We start from the raw sequence: 23,397 nt of genomic DNA, 5'->3' as shown, positions 1-23,397 counted from the left end.
TGTGGAATCAAGTCTTTCCATCTGCAGGATCGCCGGTAATCTAGTGCAGTGCAATCATACAGTCAGACCAAAACCGCACTAATGTGTCTTCGGCTAGCTCTTGACGCACGATCATACATTCTTTCTGAGACAGGCCAGCGGTTCTGGTCTGACAAGGCTTGTATTCTTCATTGGCGCCACCCTTGACTTGCAGATGACTGTCGTTGAGCTTTTGTAGCTCATATTTCCTGTTGTGCAATTGTAGCGAACGGCACCGTAGGCTGACTTACTGGCGTCACCGAACAGATGCCGTGCGTACTCGTCGCCAGGTCCATGTAAGCCATGTCAGTAGAACCAGGGAACTTCAATATCATATAGCTGCAGAAGTTCGTTGCACCAAATATTCCATTCGTGTAGAGCGTCCTGTGGCAGCTATTCTTCCCATTCGACACCTTTCCTCTAAAACTTCTGAAAACAGTTCATCCTTATTGTAAAAGGGGTCAGCATGCCGTGAGGGTCGTGTAGGAGAGAGGTCGCCTGGAGCATCAACCGCTTGGTATCGGTGCGTTGCTGAACAATGTTCATAGCGCTTCCCGAACAGGGCAGTACGTCACTGTGAGGATGCCACACCAATACAAGGACCTTCAGTACTCCTGGCACATGTCCAAAAGGTAACTCGGAAGATTGCTTTGATTGTGTGCCAAGAATGCGTGGGTCGTTCGAAACCCAATTGTGTAGCTTCATAGGCGCACTTGCGAAGACCTCAGTGACTTCTGACCGTTGCTTGGACGCGTCTTCTATGGAGTCCGCTCCTGTTAAAACCTCCTCAGCGTATATAGAACCAGACAGCTACTTTATAGTTTTCGAGTAAACAGACGATGTTTGCTCAAGATGATGATGGATGGTTTCCACCAAAAGAAGGGACTACAGGTTGTACCGAATGGCATTCTATTCGTACGCCAGATGCCAGCGTTACGAAACGGTTCACCTGTTGTGGCTCAGCTTTCTCCAGCCACAGGTAGCCGAAAGCATCGCGGTTTTTATTGGTGATGCTTACTTCCAAGAACGCTTTTTCTTTGTCTGCTACTAAAACAATATGATATTTTCTGAAATGAAGTAGCAACCCTATGAAATTGGCATTGAGGTTCGGTTCGGAGTACAGGCTGCCGTTCAACGAGAGTTCTCCTTTTCCATGGAAGGAAGCATCGAGGCTACTACTCTTGTTGTACGGTACTCTTGTTTATTTAAACGCACTCCTGAATTTGCTCGATTTCTGTGGTTAAGAACTGACGTTAACATGGAGGCGAAACTTCGTAATGAGGATTCTTCATCTTGACAGACCTGTTGAAGAACTCGAGAACAGGGTCTGTGTCCTGGATCTTGATTTGTCCATTAGATTTTATCTCGATGATTTCAATGTCACACTAGTTATCTGTGGTGATGCTACGTTCCGTCACTGCCACTTTCAATACGATTGTCTCGTTGCAGTGCGTGGAGGTAGAGCTTGAGCCTATTGCTCTACGCAGAGTCAAGTCCAGACAGCTTTCAATCTGTTGTCAAACTTCTGTATGTTCCCGTGACAAATGGCCGGTAGTAGTCGCTGTCGATTAAGGCATCGACATTTTTTGGATTTTCAGCTTGATCTACGACGGTGAAGCAGTAACCCTGGTGTTCAAACTCGTCTATAAAGTCTCTATTCTGACGTGGAACAGATTGGTAGCAGATCTTGGTCATGACGAGAGCTTCGATCAGCAGTCACTTGCAACTATTCACTGAACTAAGAGTGACAAGCATGCTCCGGAATGTATTTTTCTCCGGATGTGCTCAAGAATATCCCACTGTAAGACACTCGTGTTCTAGAACTTGGCAACTTTGTTTCTCAGCCAGCTGCTCGGTCATAAAACTGCGCTGGCTGCCTCCATCCAATAAAACGCGAACCAACACTTTACTTTCCTGTCCAGCTGTGCAAGCCACAGCTGTTTGCAGGTATACGAGCCACTTGGAAGTGACCACTCGGGTCATATTGAGTTGTATCTGTTTTGGGAATGTCTGTGGTCATCAGTCTGTGGATTTCATCAAACTAGAGCCGCACATGCTTCAGCATTGCGCCGACTATACTGGCAATATTTGACCGGTCTTAAGCAGTTTTTTGCTATGTGATGGTGAAGTGTATTACAGAAGCCGCGACTTCCACCTAGTAAGTGTTTTTTTTTCTTTTCCTCGACAAGAATTGCAGTCTCAGTGCTTGGTATAATGGGTTTTGACTCACAGAAAAAGCAGGCCTTTCTTTGACGAACGGGTATGGCAGATGTGGCCAAATACTCCATGGTTGAGCGTTGATGACACGGCAGTTTCGTTAAATGTAGATACCATGACGTTGATGTTGCGCTACTACGAAAATCTTGATCTCTGTACCTCAACGCGCCCTCTAGTACGGGAACATGCAGGAGTGTTCGTTCTGGAGACTATTTCTATCCAATAAAAACAGCAAAGACTTTATGCTCGCCTTCTGTTGTTGGGTGCGTTGTCCTTAATCGCCAGTGCTTCTATCTCTTCATCTGCACTCCCCACTCTGGCGTATGATGCTCTCGTTGAAATCGAGGACAATATCGTGAGGAGGAGATTTCAGGAGAATGAGGTAGAGCATAGAAGCATAATTATATTCCGACACTCCCGAGAGTCCTAAGGTCACGAATTTGGGTTGCACAGTGTCGTAGACGCTTCGAACTCCACGAAGATCGTTGTGGGATCGAATGGGTTGCAACACTCACCGTGGTTACTTAGTGGCTATGCTGTTGGGCTGCTAAGCACGAGGTCGCGAGATCGAATCGCTGCCACGGGGGCCGCATTTCGATGGGGGTGGAATGCGAAAACACCCGTGCAGTTAGATTTAGGTGCATGTTAAAGAACCCCAGGTGGTCCGGAGACCCCCACTATGGCATGCCTCATAATCAGGTCATGGTTTTTGCACGTAAAACCACAATTTTTTTGAATGGGTTGCAAGTCGACGAGTCGCTGCATGTGATCTTGAATGATCAAATTGGCGTTGCAAATCGCTGTTTTGGAATCACTAGAAGCTTGGAGTTGCTGGAAGTCGCGCGAGTGCCAATGAAGCATCGCCGGTCGAGATCGAGCACAGGTAGGTGAACGTCGGTGACGCCATCCTTGTTGTAGATCAGTTGCTTGAGCAGTTTGCAAAGAAGATGGCCACAGTGATAATAGACCGTCGAACTCGATAAGGTCGATTTTCGGAAAGTGAGCACCGGGCCTCTGTGTACGATGAAAGGGTTTGCTTGAGGTCGACAGTGACGTACGGTTGGGCGATTCGTAAAGCTGACGTATGCAGTATCTGAGTTTATCAATCTTTGTAGTTCACAACCCGCTCAAACACTGCTTCATCTTCTGTGGTAGACAGCAGAGCGACTATGTCGGAGTCGGTTGCCCTCAAGTCGTTAAGCTTTTTGATGCGCTCACTCAAGTTGGAAAGCGGCTCTTCTGTAGCGCTGTCTTTGCTAAGCATTGATTCGATATCGTTAATAAGCCGCGTTAGCTGCAATCTCTCGGTTTTGCACTTGAGCTTGAGCGCCTCCATGGTTTGACTCCGCGCTGAGCAGCCAAAGGTCGGTACGATGAATCGGCATACGGGAAGGCTATTACCTTATAGCCGTGGTTCGATATTCCGATGAGTTTCGGCACCACTTGTCGAAAATCAAGCCACCCAGTGCGTAGAGGTTTATTAAGCATAAATTGTAGTCCGTGCATAGCTGCTGTTGCACGTGCGCCGATGCACTCGAACTCCTTCATCGCCTTCTTCGTCGTTCTTATTCAAACATGGTGAGTAAAAAACACTATGGGAAGCCGCTATCCGTACAAAAGTAGAGGTTTTACTTGTGTGGTATATTCAATGGCAGCTTGGCAACCGTGCCCGTGGTTGAGTGTGGAGCGGCTGGAAAGCTTCTGATTAATGTTCTCGCGTACCGAAAACATTTTCGCTCAATACTAAATATAATTTTAGTGCCCAGGAATATCGATCATGAGGCCGAAATAAACAACGTCGCAGGAAACGCAGGTACGTTTATGAAGGCAGCGCACACGCTTTTTTTAAACGTTTAGTTTTTCCCGTAGTTTTTTCTTACTACCTCGTGTTTCTTTAGTTTCTTTCCCCCGTTTTGAGTAGCCATCCTATTGCTACACTCATTCACTTCCGTACGTGCCTTCTACATTCCTAGCTCAGTCACTGACAATGCAGTGACATCTTCATTTAAAACTGAATTCTCTAATATTTTGTAATATGTTGCAAAAAGTGATGTCTTGGGTGGTATTAGCAGCCTTCCGCCAACCTGCAAAGTTCCCTTTTCGCAATATTCCTGCTTTGACTTTATTCCTGGTGTCACTGTGTGATCAGAACTATTGCTATTCGCGTTGTTGGTTTGATAGTTTGTTTATTATGTCCCGGTGTTGTTTTGACTTCTATGGTATTTCGTCGTTGTGTCTATTATGTTGTTTATCGTACAAAAATATGTTCAAAAGTATACAATACTATACGTGTAACTGTGCCAACTCTTCAACAGACAAGGACTAGCCGGTGCTACATTTATGTGCTAACATATCTTGCTATCATGTCAATTAAAGTAAAAGATTAAAGCTCATTGAGTGGATGAGGTCATCTCACCAAAGTCTATTGGTCTATGAATCTGAAGCATTTTATGCCATTTTCTGGGCGTCTTCCTCGACGAAGTATCAACCATCGTACAGATGCTGTATTGGTATCTAGCATAAGGTATCCAGAAAGAGTTTATCAAGAACTCGTGACAAGCACAGAAATGTCATAACCATAAGCTCCCTAAACTGCGTCCGCTTGTTCACGCTTCCCATAATACTTCGGTCTACTTAAGCCGTTTCAGGTCTGTGTAGAATGCATAAGGATACACAATACATCTGGGCGATAACAGACCTAAAAAAAGTTTTTATTCCCATGAGGAGCTTTTATATCTGCCCCAGCCACGTATAAAAAAAACGGTCCTTTCTTATTTACAGCTTTTCCTCAACACAGCCATCTAGAACTACTGACTGAGAGGCGTCGAGTTATTATGAGCTTCTGAAGGCAATCGAGCGCTCAGATGTATGGTATTTCACAACCTCTCGCTCAGAAGCTTCGAAATAACCCCTTTTTAGGAGTCCATTATTTGGAAAACAAAATAGGAAGAAAACGTATAATTTTCGACACGCAGCATCTACAGGGTGTTTCAGCTAAGTCTGGCCAGACATTAAAATATCCACGTCAGAGTTACGAGAATGAAACCAACTTAGTACTGCTCGCTGTCCTCTTAATCAACGCAACGAATTTTTGCTATGAGCCTAGGTAATTCATTAAAAATAAATAATCAACAATTAAAGTATTGACTGAAACGTAAAATATTCAACGTAGAAGTTGTAGAACCTATCAAAACATAGCAAAATAATTTTTTTTTACCCTGCTGATAGCTGCTGCAGTTTTAATGTTTCAGGGCCGCAAAGAAAGCGCGTGATATCTGAAAGAATACCACGTGACTACGCGTTTACTCGCAGCGACATTAGTGTCCTCAAACACTCCACGAACGACGAACCGACATGGCACGCAGACCGAGGGCATGTATAGGCGGAAAGCAAAAAATAATAGGCGATGGCCACACCCGTTCTGTCCGGTGCATTGCCATCCGCAGCCAAAATCTCCTTGACCTTTACGGTGCCTGTCAACAGCAAAAACACTGGCAGAGCTTCAGGAATTGCCATGCGTTAGTTATCGCATATCCCATCGCTTTAACCGATTACATATCTTGACAAAAGTGGAAGACCATTGTATTCCATCCACTTTAGTGGTTCAAGGCCTCTTCGTGCCTTCGTTCTGCGTGAAGCATCGAGCGCTAATGTCGCTGTGCGTAAGCGCGTATTCACGTTGTACTTTTTGAAGTCTCGCGCTTTATTTACAACACAGAAAAATTGAAACCGCAAGAACTATAACCACAAAAAAGAATTATTTGGACATTTCTCAATAGACTCTGCAACTTATACATTGAAGATTTTGCCTATATATGAAGATTTTAAAAGTTGCTTAGTTAATCATTGTTAATTATAACCTAAGCTCCTAGTAAAAAAAAATGCGGCAGAACTCATCTGCCGGTGAATGTCCACGGTAACGTGTTATCATCGAATCAATATAGCGATACAATGTATTGCCACCGTCGGAACGCGTTATCTATGAGGGGTGTACTGCAGTCAGACTCCTCCTTCGCGCTTGCCTAAGAACACTCGGTGCCATCAAGCGCTGCCACCGCGAAGGGTGTGTGCGCGGCCTCCGACATGCATGGTGCGCCGGTTCGTGCGAACGCTGAAAAGCGCGGCACGCGTCAACCGAGCTCCTCTCTTGCGCATTTTTCTGCACACGCTGCGCCATCTAGTGACACTACCGGGAAGTCCACGCCTGGCCTCCGAGACGAGAAGCGCGGCGCACCGATGCCCGCGTACGCCAAAGAATATGCCCCCACCTCCCATGCACTCAGTTGCTGACACTCAGTGGACCCCAAGCTGGCGAGAGGTTCATTAAATAGCGACACATACCCAGCGCATTCGTGGTGCGGCTCGATAAAGCGCTGGCGTGAAAGGCGCTCATTGAAAGCGACAGATACCCTGCGCATCTGTGGCACAGCCTGCTAATGCGTTGGGTCGCTCTGCTTGAGGAAACCTTGTGATGCGGGCTCAATTTCGCTCGGCATCGGAGAAATTTAAGGGGATCTTTTTCGTCAGTGTAGAGCAGCACAATCACAGTGGCACACACCTAGTTGCCCAAGCTGCCGTCGAAGACGTTCATTGAAAAGCGGCACACGCCTACTGGCACATAGCCAGTGACCCAAGTTGTCATCAAAGAGGTTCAGTGAAGACTAGCCCAAACCAACTGGCACATGCCCAGTGCTCCAGCTCAGCGTCAATGAGTGTCTTCGAACAGCGGTGGCTACCCAGTCCTGCATCTATCGTGCTCAATCTCGGCGTGAAAGAGGTTTTTTGAACAGCGGCGTGTATGCACACATTGGTACGTACTCAGTGACCCATGTTGGTCCTTGGTCCGGTGGTTGACCTGGAAGCCTATTACCTCAGCAGGGCAGCCCGATGCGCTTACAGTTCAACCACGGACTACCCAGTGACCCAGGTAGGCGGAAAAACGGTTAGATACAAACATAGATAGATAGGTATACCTCCCGGAAACTAAAAATTAAAATTAATAAATTATGTGGTTTTACGTGCCAAACCATGTTATTTCTTTTTTTTTTAGAACAAAAGAAAAACCCTACGAGAAGGTATTCATGCTCAAAGAACTCAGCAGGTTTTGAGGTTACGCCAATCAACACAAACGGTTCGTTGTTATAGTACAAACCACTGCTAAATTCCCATTTGCACTTGAATTTGCCTAGCGCACGCACTATGCACGTTTTTTTTCTGAAGCCGAAAACTGACTCAAGTTCAATAAATTCTGGCGTTTTGACTGCCAAAACCACAATCTGATTATAACGCACGCCGTATAGTGGGTTATTCGGAATTAATTTCGGCCACCCTGGGATCTTTAACCTCCACCCAACGCACGGAACACGGGGATTATTTTCGCATTTCGCCCCACACCCAAATGCGACCGCCGTGCCCGCCATTTCATGCCGAGACCTCGTGCTTAGCCACGACACATCATAGCCGCTAAATCGCTACGCCGGGTCGAAAACTATCTATTGGTCACTTGTATGGAAAAAAAAAAAATAACGCGTATATGGTAGAACTGTTCACTTAAAACGAGACAGGAAATATTTGAAAAAAAAAAGCGTTAGTTTTATAACATTTAAAAAGAAATGTAGCACGATTTCATACGCTCTAAAAAAAAACATTTACTCTTTAGTCAAATATATGACACCAAAGTTTCGGAAGTTGAACTTGTGAACAGGTGGCAGTAGGTGCGAAAATAAAATCCTGACCGAGCAAACTGACAGAAAAAAAAGAAAGAAAAAGCTGATGGTAGCTTATACCGAGAGGGCATGAAAAAAAAAAAAAAAGACCCGAGGCAAAAGGAGGGTTTCGCCATATCCCTGTGAAATCTCGGGACGTCTGAAGCCGCTTTGAAAAAATGGTTGGTCAGACACCATTGCCGAACTTCTGACGACCCGATCTTTCACACACGGCACCACCGAGGTACAAGAAGTACAACCTTGGGACAATGCACGAGTAGTAGCAAATAAACGGCATTTGCGTCACTTTCTTGGTATAGGGCGGGTCACCTCATCTACACGTTTCGACTGTCACAGGGGCTTCAGTAAAGTGGCCTCCTAAGAGTCGATTGGGTCGATTTAATTCTTTCTGCACAGTAAAATCAAAATATTGCGAATTTCTAGACTAAACTACAAGTTCAATGTGATAATTTTATTGTAGGTCCTAAATGACTGTGCGCCTTGTGGTTGCGCAAGTTATTTAGCTTCTCTGCCATTCGAAAGTACAACGAGAAGTGGTAAAGTCCGTCAACACCGCTTAAAGTCTGCACACGACCCGCCGTGGTTGCTCAGTGGCTATGGTGTTGGGCTGCTGAGCACGAGGTCGCGGGATCGAATCCCGGCCACGGCGGCAGCATTTCCATGGGGGCGAAATGCGAAAACACCCGTGTGCTTAGATTTAGGTGCACGTTAAAGAACCCCAGGTGGTCGAAATTTCCGGAGTCCTCCACTACGGCGTGCCTCATAATCAGAAAGTGGTTTTCGCACGTAAAACCCCACAATTTAATTTTAAAGTGCACTGTCAAGAGAACTATCTACAGACACCAGTGATATGCGCAAGGCAATAGAAATTACGGTCGCTATTGAGTAACGTTGCTTGAGCTCATCTACCAGTGCGTATTTGCGATCCTAACCAAACGGCCTCCGGCGGGATGACGAAGCAGCCGGCTGTCAGATTGCCGAGTTTCAGAACTTATTTGCTTCGTTCGGCGGGGAACATGCATTGCGGTTCGCACTGCCTTTATGAAGCCAAAATTTACTGCGGGTTTCTAGATGGTTTATAAACACAGCAGTAGCACAATCTGTACTACGCCTTCAATAGCGTAAAGCGGCAGGAAAAGCAGAGTGGTTTCAGCTCTGATGGGTCTAGAGGGACGCTGCGCAAATCAGGTCAGCGTAATGTCAAGAAAATTGCAATAGAGATGCGTGGAAAAAATCTTCCATGGCTCGAAAAAAACAAATCTTCTCATCATCCATGGCTCGAAAAACACAAACTAATTGTTGAATAAGCCACAGAACACGTCTGTTAATGCAGACTAGGGAAAATGCACGGCGCCCCTAAATTGTTCTGGATTGATACTGCGTTATATACGGATATATAGGCGAAGGTTGGTTAAGCCCAGACACTGCGCTTCGAAACCAACCGTAATAAACTTTCATTGCGACGCAAACATCACAATATCCAGCTTTTTATTCCGCGTAACTGGTCGGATAAAAATTCTTGCTTTACTTGAAGGAAGAAAATTATTAAGATCAACTCAAAACATAATTTGTGCACACCAAATAGCGCAATCCATCGGGAGCGCGCAAAGAAAAACTGCGCTTGGTTTAGCTTGGAAAGCAGTAACTGTCATATGCTATAGATATCTAGCATTATTCCGCCCGTAGTTTCATTCTTGCGAAAGATTTTAGCTATTTGCCAAGCTGTAGCGCTACAACTCTACACTTTTTGTTTCAGGACGTTATTTCTGCATGTATATTTCGCAGAATTCGTGCAATCCGTTGCTCGTTTGAATGTATAAAACATTCCGCCCATTCAGCTAACATAGCGCATTATGCTCTTCGTCTACAACAAGCTGGGCTTAAACAATAAAAAAAGAAGACATCGTCGGCGTCAGTAGCTATATAGCGTATTGAGATGAACGCGATATCAACCAAAAAGCTTGCCGCGCTACGCAAGGTGGCCGCGCGTAACTCAAAGTTGCGTCATTTAATGCTACAGCCCATCACAATGGTGAATCATGCGGAACGTACCTCGCTGTGAGACGAACAAAGAATAAGCCGCACCTCGAGATGCGAATTAAACAGGGACAAACAGCGCGCCTACCCGCAGTTTGGCGCAACTCCGTCTTTCCCGCTGATCGAGGTTTTAAAGCCGCGGTAAAAAATTAGAAGTAAAAAGAGGCAATAAGAAAACAACTTTGCGCTATTGCGGCAGGCACTGTGGAATGACATAACGCAGTTAGGCGAAAGCACTCACGCGCGTTTGCAAGTTCGGGATGGCCGTTAATGTCAAAGCCATGCATGCAAATTTTCAAACCCGCTGCCCCGGTCATTGCAACATTCGGATTTGCCGGCAGAGCGAAATTACTTCCTTTCCGCGCGAAGTGATTGTTGAGGAAGACGCGTGAAGCAACGCCTCCACTAACATTAATCTCTTGACAGGTGCAAGCGTGCCATATATAACCTGGCCGTGCAGCCGACATTTTTCTTTTTTAGCAAGTCGGCAAGCCAGTGCAATTAAGGTGAAATTCGTTCGCGCAACAACAGTTTTCCTTGCTTTTACTGAGTAAGGAAAGCTGTTGCGAGATACGAGCCAAAATTTAGTAATTGGTTCCAAAAGCGCGCAAGTGTTCAGCCCTGTGCCGAGGCGCAAGCACGCGGAAAAGAGAGCAGGCTCAGAGTCACGCACCTGGACAGAAGAAGAGTAACAGCGGCAGCGTCCTGTCGTACGCGCTCGGTCACACAGGCGTGGCCAGAGAACACCAGCCAGAGCAGTCCTGACGGCAGAGTTTGAGAAAAATTCGCGCCAAGTCAGACAGAGCAACGTTGTTCGCCGCAATCACCCTGCGTTTCTTTGACGCGTGACGGACACGCCGGACAGTGTACGCACAGAGGTCGCAAAACAGAACGCCGAGCGCAGTCAGAGCGAGCTGTGAACGACGGCGGCAGACTGACAGCGCAGCGGAGGATACAGTCGGCGACACACGTCAGCGCAGGCAGCACAGCGGAGGGATCGCGGGTAGGTCCGGCGATTGCATCCTTTCGGCCCCGTCAAGCGTCTGTGCGACGCGAATATTGCGACGGAGCGTCGACGACAGTAAGCAGAAGACCGAGCGAAGAGGCCACACAGTTCGAGTCAGTGGTGCCGTAGGACGTGTAAGTGGCGCGTCGAGTCAGCGGGTCCCAACCGGACGGCTCACGTGAAAGAGTCTACAGAGCGCGCGCGCACGCGACGGCGCCGCTCGCAAGGTGACAGCTGGTCAGCGCCCGATGATCACCAGCGATGCTCTCGGACGACCCTTTAAGAAAGCGGCGGCAGCGCAGCGCCAGGAGAGCGAGGGGGCGAAAGTGCGCCGCCTGTATCGGTTACCGCAGTCGGGCCAAAACGGAACCGGCGCCGCCGGCCGCGCACCGTTTCTGCACTGCGGAGGTGGGGCGAGAGGAGAGCGGCGACAGTGCGCACTGCACGAGTCTCTGTCGGGGACTGTGTGAGGCGCGATCCGGGGCGCTCAGACTTAGGGGGCCGGAGACCCGGAGTTCCGATCACGTGGCCGCCGGAAAGGGGGAAGGGGCGCCTGAGAGGGAGCGACGGGGGCAATCCCGAGCGCGCGCGGGCGCGAAGGGAACAACAAACGCCGATCCTGGGAGACGGCGGACAAGGAAGGCAAAAAAAGTAATATAGCAAGCGCTGCCGCGGAGGAACACGTAGCGCCATCTTTGGAGAGCTAGAGAAACTTATGCCTGTAAAAAAAAAAAAAAAGACATGGATCGCGGGGTAGCATTTCTTTTTGCTTTTTCAGTGCTTACCAAGATTTGGAAAACTTGTGTTTCGTTTACGTTTACCAGGCCTCAAAACCCTCAGCTTCCTAGCTTCACTTTTTCTCTTTTTTTTTTTCAAATCCTTCCAGCACACAGAAAAGTACATTTTCGGACACCCTTCAGATTTCTGGAGCGATCAAAAAGGGTATACGACATTGTCAATTCTTCATACTGTTCATGGTGTCAAAGATGCCACTGTTATTCTTTTTTTCTTTTTTGATGAAGCTTATGTAGTCACGACACGCACCACACACACGGACGTGATCTATTTCGCTTGACCGACGGTCTGGGCTATCCCAGTCTCAGCGCAGATGGTGATTCTAGTTTTCAGCACTGCGCAGTAGCGGTAAAAGCCTGTTCTTCCAACGGGGTATAGTTAGCCGCGGCGCACCCTAGGACAACAAATAACTGAAATTGACTAATTACATTTAATTAGCAGCGTTCCAGCTTATGATAGCCAGTCTCGAAAGTAATGATAGATAGATAGATAGATAGATAGATAGATAGATAGATAGATAGATAGATAGATAGATAGATAGATAGATAGATAGATAGATAGATAGATAGATAGATAGATAGATAGATAGATAGATAGATAGATAGATAGATGTCCTTTGCTGACACTTTTTACCTTATCATAACGCAAGATTTCAGTGACAAATTTTGCTCATCCAGTGACCTTACTAAACCAATTTGCCGATATCATCTTGCTTATCTCTGCATTTGCACATTTATCTCCCGTGGCGGCGTTTAAATTTATTTGCAGCTGAGGTCTCTGCTCGTTGGGTCCACTTGGGTGAGAAGCGAATTAAACATTTTTAAAATATGCTCAGTTGTTTTCCTAGCTTGCATACAGCAGTGGTAAATATCACGCATATTGTGGAACTTATGCTTGAAGCCGTTAGTCCTGAAGTACCCACTGTGAGCATTATGAATTAAAATACTCTCCTCATATAAAAGTTGAAATTAGTCGTCGGACTGCAATCAATTTCGAAGTTGCAAGATATAATTTCCCGCAACTTGCGGAGAAATACTTTAGTGCTCAACGCTCTACTGCTCCTGAGTGCGTGAAAAGGACTTCGCCGAAAGACACACACTATATCAGTGCTGAATAATGCAAAATTCCTTTGTCCAAGGTACTTAGGCACGCAATTATTGCGAACATCGTGCATGAAGTCACGTATAAAGCGCTCATGTGCCTTGCGTTGGGGATGCCTTCGTCATTCATTCCGGATATGCTCTTTTTCTCTTTTATTCAGAGCGATTACAGAGACTATGCCGACGCCTATAGCATCGATGTGCCCCTGTTGGCAGGCCCTTCAGTTTGCTTTTAGCGGACCAACACGATCTACCTTTTACCGAAGATTACGGGTCGTGGGCGCGTTTCCTCTCCCCTCACCATTCCAGAAAAGACACACAAGCGGTTCTTCGGCACCTGAAAACAACCAACCTGAGTGCCCGATTAGGCGCGCTAGCCCTTGTCTAGTGCAAATGATGAGCGTGATCTCTAACCTCGTATTTTTCTCAGTCTAGCATATTGTTTGTTATTTATTCTTCTTGCTGCAGTTGCTTCGCCTTCTTTCCCTCCTCCTGTACAGTAGCGCACAAATGTTCAAACCCGCGCATTCTTGTTCGGGCATAAAAATATTGAAAGTGGGAAATTCACTGTAACTCCAAACCTCCCGAGACCACGCCAAAGTATACTTATGTGTAAATTTAAGGCCTTCGCAGGCCTTAAATTGCCAACGCGATTAAAGTTGAAGCCAGCTACGTGTGCTGCAGCAAACACTAAGCAATCGCCAAACTGGCGCAATAAATGATGATGTGTGGTGTTTTATGGCGCAAGGGTCAGGTCTGGCCAAAGAGCGCCATGACAAGTGGTAATGGTAAGGTTGCACTGTGAATGGTGTGGACAGTGAATTCCTCATGCTATATGTGACATGGCTGTAAAAAGGCCTAACACCTGTCGCTGTAAATAGCGTAAAATATATAGTTGCTAAAATAATGGCACTGTCTAAGTAGTGCTGTGGGCTATGGCAATGGGGTTTCGTAACAAGCATGATGCAACAAAACATCACAATGACACTATAGCTTGAAGAAAGCCCTTAAGTACAGGGGCTGTTATACGTGCGCTAAAAATTTCCTGGCCAAATGGTTTTCAGAGTGTCTGTTTCAGCTAAAAACTCTAAGACTAATTTCAGATTAAAAAGCGATTCATTGCTAAGAAAAAATTTTGGGTGAAGAGGTCTATTTTCGCCATATGCAGAAATGAAATACCTTTTCCTCTGTGTTTCTATTGCAGGGCATTTAATAAGAACGTGCAGGACTGTGAGATTTTTGCCGCACTTACTACAAGTCGGAGCATACCCCCAGTCAAGAGGTAAGAGTGAGTGCCGTAAGTGTGTCTTATTCTTAATCGGCAAAGGAGCACTTCGTTATATCGTGATGTTCTCTCAGATAGCCAATATCCTAATTTGGGTTTGGTAAAGTGCATTTTATTTGATATCTGAGTATTCCATTGTTTCTGCCAGTGCATTTTCAGCTTGTGACGCAAGTATGTTTTAAGATCTGTGGCTGGGATGGGTATGTTTGAGTCCGTGTCGCTAGAAGCTACTGATGTAGCTTTCTCGTCAGCAGCTTCATTGCCTTTTATGTCACAGTGGCCAGGTACCCAGCATAGGATGACCATTTGTTTAGCACTACAGGCTGAGCATAGCAATGTATACAGTTCATTAAAGACAGTGTTATTATGTTTACGTAAATTTATTAGGGCTCAGACTACACTCAATGAGTCTGTGAACACATATCCCTAGTGAGATTCATTTGCTTGATGTGCTTTACTGCAGAGAGTATTGCATATGCTTCCGCTGTAAAAATACACGTATGTGGGTTCAATGTGCCGGATATTAAAAATGCTGGTCCCAGTGCTGCGTAAGCAACACCAGAAAGAGACTTAGAGGCATCTGTGTAAAATTCAGCACAATTATACTTCTCCTGAAGCTCAAGAAAACGTGAACGTATGTGTGCTTCAGGTGCTCGTTTTGATATTTCTGCAAACGAGACGTCACACTCGATAGTATGATACTCCCAAGGCGGTGGGAGCCGAACAGTTGCCATTAGGACATTCTCTAGAATTACTGGCGCAATAAATGAAAAGCGGTAAAATGACGTTATTGCAAGAAAATAATCGCATCAAGAGGGACAAAATATTTCAATAGCAAATGCTATAACCGCCGGACTGTATCAGGATATGTTTTTAGCATAGTTATTTTTTTTCTTTTTGCGAGAGCAAAGTTTATTTTCCTATTAAGAAATATAATTAAAATTTTGTTTTACGAAGAACAGAAAATTGTACAATATTACTCATTAGAACATTCTTTAAAATTTTCTTTGTTAAAGGGACACTAAAGTGAAAAATGATTTCTTCTGCATCAGTAAATTACCCTTCTACAACACCAAAAACACCACTCTTACAACGATAAGACGTTTGGTAAGCCAGAAAAAGCGCAAGAAGAAATACGGGTGGCGACGCCTACTTAGGTTCCCGCACCTGGGGGCTGTGACGTCGTGGATTTTGATGGCATCTTCTAGGGCCTACTAATTATATATAGCGGTACAGATTGACTACATTGTGTTCTAAAGGGGCCAAATATTAAACATGCCAAGTTTCGGGAACCTTTAATTCAGCCAACGCGGCCCAAATGCGAAAACATACTTTGGAATCCCTGACGTCACGCTGACGTATCGGCGCCGGGGTTTCGGCGCGAAATTGAAATACTGATACTTGGACCTTCATTTTCTCATCTAATAATCAAACTATTTTTTTCGAATGACTGCCTGCAGGGTTCTCAAACAATGCTTCTTTAGCCTAAACTGATTTATTGTTTTGCTTTAGTGTCCCTTTAAGGTTGAATTTGCCAGTTGAGTTTCCTACAGGCGCCTAAAGGCTCACCCACACTAGGCCAACCCGACACCGCTATTGGTCTGCCGACTGTCGGCGACAGCGTTTTTTTACCTTCGTGTCGGCGCCTCTGTCACACTGTGGCGACGCCGCGCTCTCCGCCTTCGGCAGCTTGTCGGCGTCGGTACAGTGTGACAGAGCTCTGAGCTCGAGATCAGACCACCGAGCTCCAGATAAAGAGCGGAAACGCCTAGCCCGCACTGCAGCTTTTAATCATTCGCATAACCATGTCGTAACCGCCTATAACTTTCTTCTTTTTTTCTTTTTGTCTTTGTTAGAATGTTTATTATTTGAATGAGCATTGTGTGACCCAGAAGTCCAAATCTCGATACACCTTCTTTATAAAATCTGGCGACACGATGTGAACGTGTAATTGTCTCCTTCTGGAGTCCGTTATGGTAATAGCCATGTTAATAGGAAACCGTCCAACTATGAAATAGCAGACCTAAGTGAACCTTTACCGCGTTTGGGAAGCGTAATGTAAAGTTGTAAAAGAACGAAGGCTGTTGTTTAAGCAAAAAAAAAATTCTCCGACGCTTACGATATTCCCTAATGCGAAATGTGAGCGCAGCTCTACAAGTGTTTCTATTTCGCGATATCTTGGCTCGCGCGGACACCCTGTCTTGTGCGGCACGTAGCAAATGGAGCGAAGTGGCGCTCGACCGCCCAGAGCTAGCGATCCCGATAGCCAGCGCGTGGATAACGCGTGGGCGCGATTCACAGCAGCCACCGCCGACAGACCTCCCAGACGACGCGCGCTTTCGCCATACCCTCCTCTGCTTTCCGCCTCAAGGTTCCGTTGCACCCTCCTCTTCACTTTCCTCCTCGCGTCTTTCATCCCCGCTGCGTTCCGCGTTCGCTTTCAACCTTTGCTGTGCTTGTTCGCTCGTTCGCTTGGTTACGCAGACGCCGACGTTCGCCGCAGTAACGGACGCCTAAGAGCTGCGCTATAAGATATTCGATTTACGCGAGTCATGTGTACCCTCATAGCCTGCTGACGACACGACAGGCTTTGCGATACATATCGACCATGTGTGCTGGAACATAATACAGCTCTCTAAATTTCAGCCTCAGGAGACTGTCAGCGGCGATGTTCCTGGATGTTAAAGGCGCATATGACAACGTAACCCATCAAGCCATCCTGGACGCCTTGGGTGATGTCGGCCTCGGCGGCCTTGTATTTCGGTGGATATCCAGCTTCTTGAAGGACAGGTCATTCTTTGTGCAAACAGAGGACGGTGCGTCATCACAACGCAACACCTACCGAGGCGTACCACAAGGCGGAGTCTTGAGCCCCACTCTATTTAACCTCGTGCTCATCGACCTGGTTCATACCCTTCCGGAATCCGTCCATCTGTCGATCTATGCAGACGATATATGCATTTGGTCATCAGGAGTGACGCGTCCTCAGGTGCGCGCCAGACTTCAAAAAGCGGCCACACTAACATCAGGTTATCTTCGAGCACGAGGTCTGGAGCTGTCCTGCGAGAAGTGCTCTATAGTCGCTTTCACGCGTAAAGCAATGAAACCGTACGTTATCAGAATTAATGGACAGCCAATTGCCTACGAGAAGACGCACCGCTTTCTAGGAGTGATAATCGATCGAGACCTTTCCTGGAGTACTCATATCTGCTACCTAAAAAGGAAATTAGTCATGATAACCCACGTGCTCAGATTTCTTGCGGGAAAGTCATGGGGTGCGTCTGTGAGTGCGATGCTCCAACTCTATAACGCACTGTTCCTTGGTCTCCTGCGCTATAGCTTACCTGTACTGGGTGGGACCGGCAAGACCAACCTCCGTGCCCTCCAATCTGTACAAGCTCAAGCTCTGCGAATTTGCCTTGGTCTTCCCAGATGTGCGTCCACGGCAGCAACAGTAGCCATCGCGCATGACCACCCCATCAATACGTATCTTCAAGTCGACACCTTAAGGATGCATATCAGGCACTTCGTCCGACTTCCATCGCATCATCTCGCCTCCCTTCCTGCCGCTCGACCTCGTTCAGCGTTTAGCAAGATTATTGCCGCCAACCATAGAACTTTACCGTCGAACTTCACGCCTGCAGCACGACCATCTCAACCGCTGTGGTGCCTCCATCCACTCCAGGCTCTTCTTGTTATTCCCGGTATCAAAAGGAAAACGGAGATGTCAACTTTCGCCCTCAAACAAACCGTGCTTTCAGTGCTACATGAACAGCACAGAGGACGCATCCACGTTTACACAGACGGTTCTGTATCCTCTAATAGTTCAGCTGGAGCAGTGGTGATTCCCGCAGAGTGCGTCACACTCAAGTTCAAGACATCTCACATTACATCATCGACGGCTGCAGAACTCGCAGCTATCCGTGCTGCTCTGGAGTTTATTGTTCACAAATCATCACATTCATGGTCCATCTTATGTGACTCAAAGGCAGCTCTTCAGTGTCTGATGTCCCCTTTCAACCATGGACCAAATGAGCAACTAGTCGCAGACATCCGACTACTCCACCATCACGCAATCAACAAGGGACACAACATCATCTACCAGTGGATACCGGGTCACTGTGGAATTTCAGGAAATGACAGTGCGGATGACGCTGCCCGGTCGGCTCATGATGGTGCCCAGATTACACCCATACCGCTGTCAAGAACAGATGCAGCCACAAGTCTTCGCTCCCTCGCCCGCGAGCTTACACAGAATCTGTGGAACACCAGTGCATTCACGAACGCACGTCTCCACAAATTGGATCCACGTCTGCAACTCCGCCTACCACCAGGGTTGCCACGAGCGGAAGCAACACTTCTGTGCCGCCTGTGGCTCGGCGTGGCATTCACAAACTCCTATTCATTCCGCATTGGAATGGCCGACAGCCCTACTTGTGACACCTGCGGCTGCGAGGAGACGATTGAACACCTCCTTTGTGACTGTCCCCGTTACGCAGTGCGAAGAAAAGTGCTCGTGACCGCTCTCGCAAAACTGGACAATCGCCCCTTTACTGAGGAAAAAGCTCTAGGACACTGGTCCAGACGGGCTTCGGCACTCAAGGCCTTAAGGGCTTTGTTGAAGTTTTTAAGGACATGTGAATTGTGCGACCGCCTCTGAACGTTGTAGCGCGTAGTTTCGCGTTACTGTGTCAATTTTCTTTTTTTTTTCCTCTTCTTCTTCTTTCTCCTTTTATTCCCTTTACCCCTTTCCCCAGCACAGGGTAGCCAGCCGGTACCTACACTGGCTAACCTCCCTGTCTTTCCTCTTCTTTGTCTCCTTGGTAACGACGGTGTGGGCGCGTTGAGCCATTGTGGTAGAGCAAAAACCATTCGGGAGTAACATGACTCGAGTGCGATCGCACCGTGTAGCACCGGGTGAATATGAATGTGAACATCCCTTTTGACATCGCAATCAAGGATTTCCGTATAAAAGAGGCAGATTCACCTATACTAGAGGCGCTTAGCGAGTGCTAGTACATGTCTTAGAAACATCAGATATACTTGTTGTGCGCCTAAACCACTGTCCATGGGCAATTTGGTAGGTCACCTTTGTCAAAAAATGTGGCCGCCCAGCCAGCTATCGCACCTGCGAGGTCACATCCAACCAGAAGATGGTGTTCGCTGGCAGCGGAGCTATCGCACAGGTTACCTTTAATTACCATCCCGAAATGTACTACAAAGGTCTTAAAGCATAATGGACCCCGACAATACGAACATAAGTTGGAGTTTGTCGCGATTTCTTGGCGCCTTACACGAACGCAGTTTGTCCCAATCAAGTGTCCTGAACCCGTACCCGCCGCGGTGGCTTAGCGGCTGTGGCTTTGCGCCGCTAAGTACGAGGTCGCGGGATCAAATTCCGGCCGCGGCGGCCGCATTTCGATGGGGGATAAATGCAAAAGCGCCCGTGCCCCGTGGATGGTGGGCACGTTAAGGTGGTAACAGCTTTATTGAGATTCTGCTCAGTTATCTGGCAGGCCCGAGTACAGGATGGCCCCTCACGAGGAGCGACCCTTTCGGCCCAGGCAACGAGGGCTTTTTGTAGTTTTTCATCCGGCGTTCTGAGCAGCTCCTCCCACGTCTGTTGTGAGGGAGCTGGCAGGAGCGACCTGGGAGGGGGTAAGCCCTCGCACCCCCAAAGAACGTGATTTTGGGTAGCCAATGTTTGATTTGTGCAGTGTTGACATATTGGTTTCCATTGCCCGTTGGTAATTATTGCCAGCCAATGTGGGCTGGGGAACGACTTTGGATTCGAAGCAGGATTGAGGCTTGCGCTCGCGTGAGGCTTGCGTTTGGAGGTGGGTAGATTCTCCTGGTGGCGGAAATTAAGCCTGACTACCCTGCAACGGCGTGCCACATAATCTAATCGTAATTTTGGCACGTAAAACTCCGGAGTTCAGTTGCTAAACCCGTCCTTACTACGAAGTAACGATTTTTTTAATTTTCTTTACATGGCAACAAAAAAGAAAAAAAAAACGTTTTTTTTCAATAGTAAATTACAGCCGTTTTCTTTTTGCCTAGCGGATAAACGAGAGTTGTATTTCATCTGTTGATAAAAACTGCGCTATTTTGTCCAACCGCTCGTGTAAGACTACAAAGACTTTATCAACATCAAACATATGAAAGGATGAGGACAAAAAAATAAGCAAACAGCCGTTAGTACATTCTCACTTTCTATGTTGGAGGCACAACAATGGAGCTTGAAGAACATGTAGAAAGAAGAGTGGATGGGCACATAACTGATTCGCGTGACACAGACGGAAGACGCGGCTTACGTCAGGCGTCTCGGAGATACTTGTGGCTGTGATCGCTACAAAGCTCCGAAGGCACGAAGACGCCAGAGCATGGCCGTTAAGAGATAAGAGACATTAAGAAACGCAGCCAAGCATATGCGAGAAAGGACAAAAAAAAAATATAGGTGCATATATGCACAGCATCGCGGTATTAGCATAGCACGCTTGTGTGCCAACACGTTCTCCTCCCTGTTTACCCATCAAAATTTCCCTCAGCAAGCGCGAGCGACGACTCGTACCCTTGTGTTTACATTCAGTTGCGGCGGCACGGACCCGGCTGTAAATCTCCCTCCTAGGAGAAGAAGGATTCCACCGTAATCCGTCCTTAATCCGTGGCCGTATGCTCGTGCGCAGCCGCGCTTTCGTTCGCACAGACGGAAGCGCGCTCATATGGTAGAAGAAAAAAAAATAGGAAGCGGCTGCAAGAAAGAAACCTACGCAATTATCGCATACGAGGATTGATTTCATAAGAAAGAGAACGCTAAACGAACTTATGATCGTCTAAATTAAACCATAATGAAACATTGCGTTTCACGCTGTGCATGTAAATGAGATGGTAATGCCACGAAAGGCACCCACATTTACACGTATGATCAAAGGCGTTCTTTTTCACCGATTACGGAAAGTCTGACACGCGTAACGCCGAATACAGGATTATAACATTTTTCATGGGCTGCTTGTTTTTTGTGACCAATAAAAAAAGTGCGTAACGGAGAACAACAATTCTAGAGCGCGGCAACATTTTCTCTCGACATGGCAAGCAAATAATACGAGAAAGGCTAGGTCTCCAAGTTTGCTTACATACCTGAGTATTCCGCACTTTCAGGTGCGAGGTGTTCCAGGTGAAAATATAAGGCATAAACGACCACACGGGTACAATGCATTCGCTTCTTAAGAGGAAGCTTTAGCTCGGGTGCTCCTATCTAAATACATCTAAAAGGAGAATTCACTTGTCTCGTCAACCACTGCACCAAGCTTGACGAGGTTTGTTGCATTTAAAACAAAAACTTAAAATCTAGTGAATGTTGGTTTCGAATTTTCGATTTAAGTTGTCAACGCTTTCTTAAAAATTGGCAAAAATCCCAGATTTTCAGAAAACGAGACTATGAAGTTTACAACAATGAAAAATGATAACACAAGTATGTGAATTGCATCTAATAATACATCTAAAGCGGACAAAATTGATATGTTACACACGAATCCCCCAAAAATTAGCAATACGGAAATACAGCTTTTGCAGAACCCTTGTACACAACGTAACAAATTTACGTAAGATATAAATTGACATATGCAATTTGTCCACTTTGAATGATCTAATGGGAGCCCTTACAGCACCGCGATATCTGTTCTTGATGCAGAGCTATTAATTAGTAAACTTCGTGCTTCTATATTTTTTTCGGCCTTTCGAATTTTTGAGAATCCTTTTAGCAAAGTTCAAGCGCGAAATCAAAATTCCGCTTCCATCAGTCACTGTAATTAACCTTTCTCTCTCAAATGCAACAACTTTCATTAAAATTGGTCCAGGGGTGATTTCAGAAAAGCGTTTCTGCGTTTTACACCTATTCAATCTATATTTGCACTGTTGTCAAGTTAGACGGTCAGTGGACGCAGTCGAGCCCTATACTGAGGCTTTTTGTCCGCTGTCGGCAGCATCACTGTTTGTAGATGTTGACGTTGAAATAAACTGAACTTGAACTTGAGTGGTGGCGTAGGCGGAGGGGCCGACACCCCCCCCCCCCCCCCCCGGGTACGTGCCTGTACCTGTCGTATAACCGACCACGACACCGATTAGTGCCAGAAAGCGGGACCAGCTGTTTTACCACCTCAAAGTAGCCAAATAAGTAACCGGAAGTAGTCGCTGAAAGTATCCGGTTTGTTATTTCTATAGTTTCCTAGAAAAACCGCATACTTACGCTCAGTATCATCGTTACAACAATAATTGTACTACGCTATGCCATTAATACATCAAAAATATCGGCAGAACCCACCTCACGACGACTGTCGACCATAATGCGTTTAGCATTGAATAACTATCGTGACACAACGTATCGCGAGCGTCGAAATGAGTGTGTACTGCAGCGGGACTCCTCTTTCGCGCTTCCCTAAGAACACTCGGCGCCGTCTAGTGGCTCCACCGCGAATCCTCGCATAGCCTCGGAAAGGCATGGCACGCTGGTGCGTGCGAACGTTGAGAATCGTTCCCTCGCTTGCAGCTCACCAAGTGGCACGTATAAAGTGACCCAAGATGGCGACAGGTTCGCTGAAGAGCGGCACATACCCCGTTCATTGAAAAGCGACACATACCGATTGCGTTTGTGGCACGGCCTGCTAAGAGGTAAGGAACTTTTGTGGCGCAGCCCGCTAAAGCGTCGGGTTGCTGTCCTTGAAGAACCCGTGTGACGTGGGTTCGATTCCGCCCAGCGTCCGGAAGATTTAAAAGATCTTTTTTGTCATTGTAGAGCGGCACACACCCACTGGCACATACCCAGTGACCCGAGCTGGCATCAAAGTGGTTCAGTGAAGACCAGCACAGACCGACTGGCACATACACAGTGCTTCAAATCGGCGTCAAGAAGTTTCATTGAAGAGTGTTGTACAAACCCAGTCACGCACCTGCAGTGGCCCACAGTGTGACGGTCAAAGAGATTGGTTGAAGAGTGGGCACATACTGACACGTTACCATATACTCAGTGACTCAAGTTAGTGCGTCAGTTGGTTTCGAAGCCAGTTGCCCGAGCAGAGCCAGCGCTATGCTCTAACCATCCCACTATGGACCACACAGCTACCCAGTTTGACAGGAAAGCGGTTAGATACAAACACACATAAATATATAGTTAGCCCCTGGAGAGTTCAAGTACCCTAGGAATGCGAACGCATTAAA

The 23,397-nt window shown here is 46.7% G+C and overlaps 1 protein-coding gene across 1 annotated transcript in view; it reads right to left on the bottom strand.

The window, feature by feature from the left end:
* Nucleotides 1-12,261, bottom strand: part of Ccn (cellular communication network factor protein Ccn) — a 344,692-nt gene extending 332,431 nt beyond the window's left edge. Inside the window, exon 1 of the mRNA XM_050166655.3 lies at nucleotides 10,672-12,261. The gene's annotated coding sequence lies outside the window, so the exon portion shown is untranslated. The remainder of the gene's footprint in view (nucleotides 1-10,671) is intronic.
* Nucleotides 12,262-23,397: the final 11,136 nt, after the last annotated feature.

This window comes from Dermacentor andersoni, chromosome 1 (genome assembly GCF_023375885.2).
Source record: "Dermacentor andersoni chromosome 1, qqDerAnde1_hic_scaffold, whole genome shotgun sequence".
NCBI classification, from domain to species: domain Eukaryota; kingdom Metazoa; phylum Arthropoda; class Arachnida; order Ixodida; family Ixodidae; genus Dermacentor; species Dermacentor andersoni.
The sequence above is the reverse complement of the archived record's forward strand: the minus strand, read 5'-3'. Positions and strand labels throughout refer to the sequence as shown.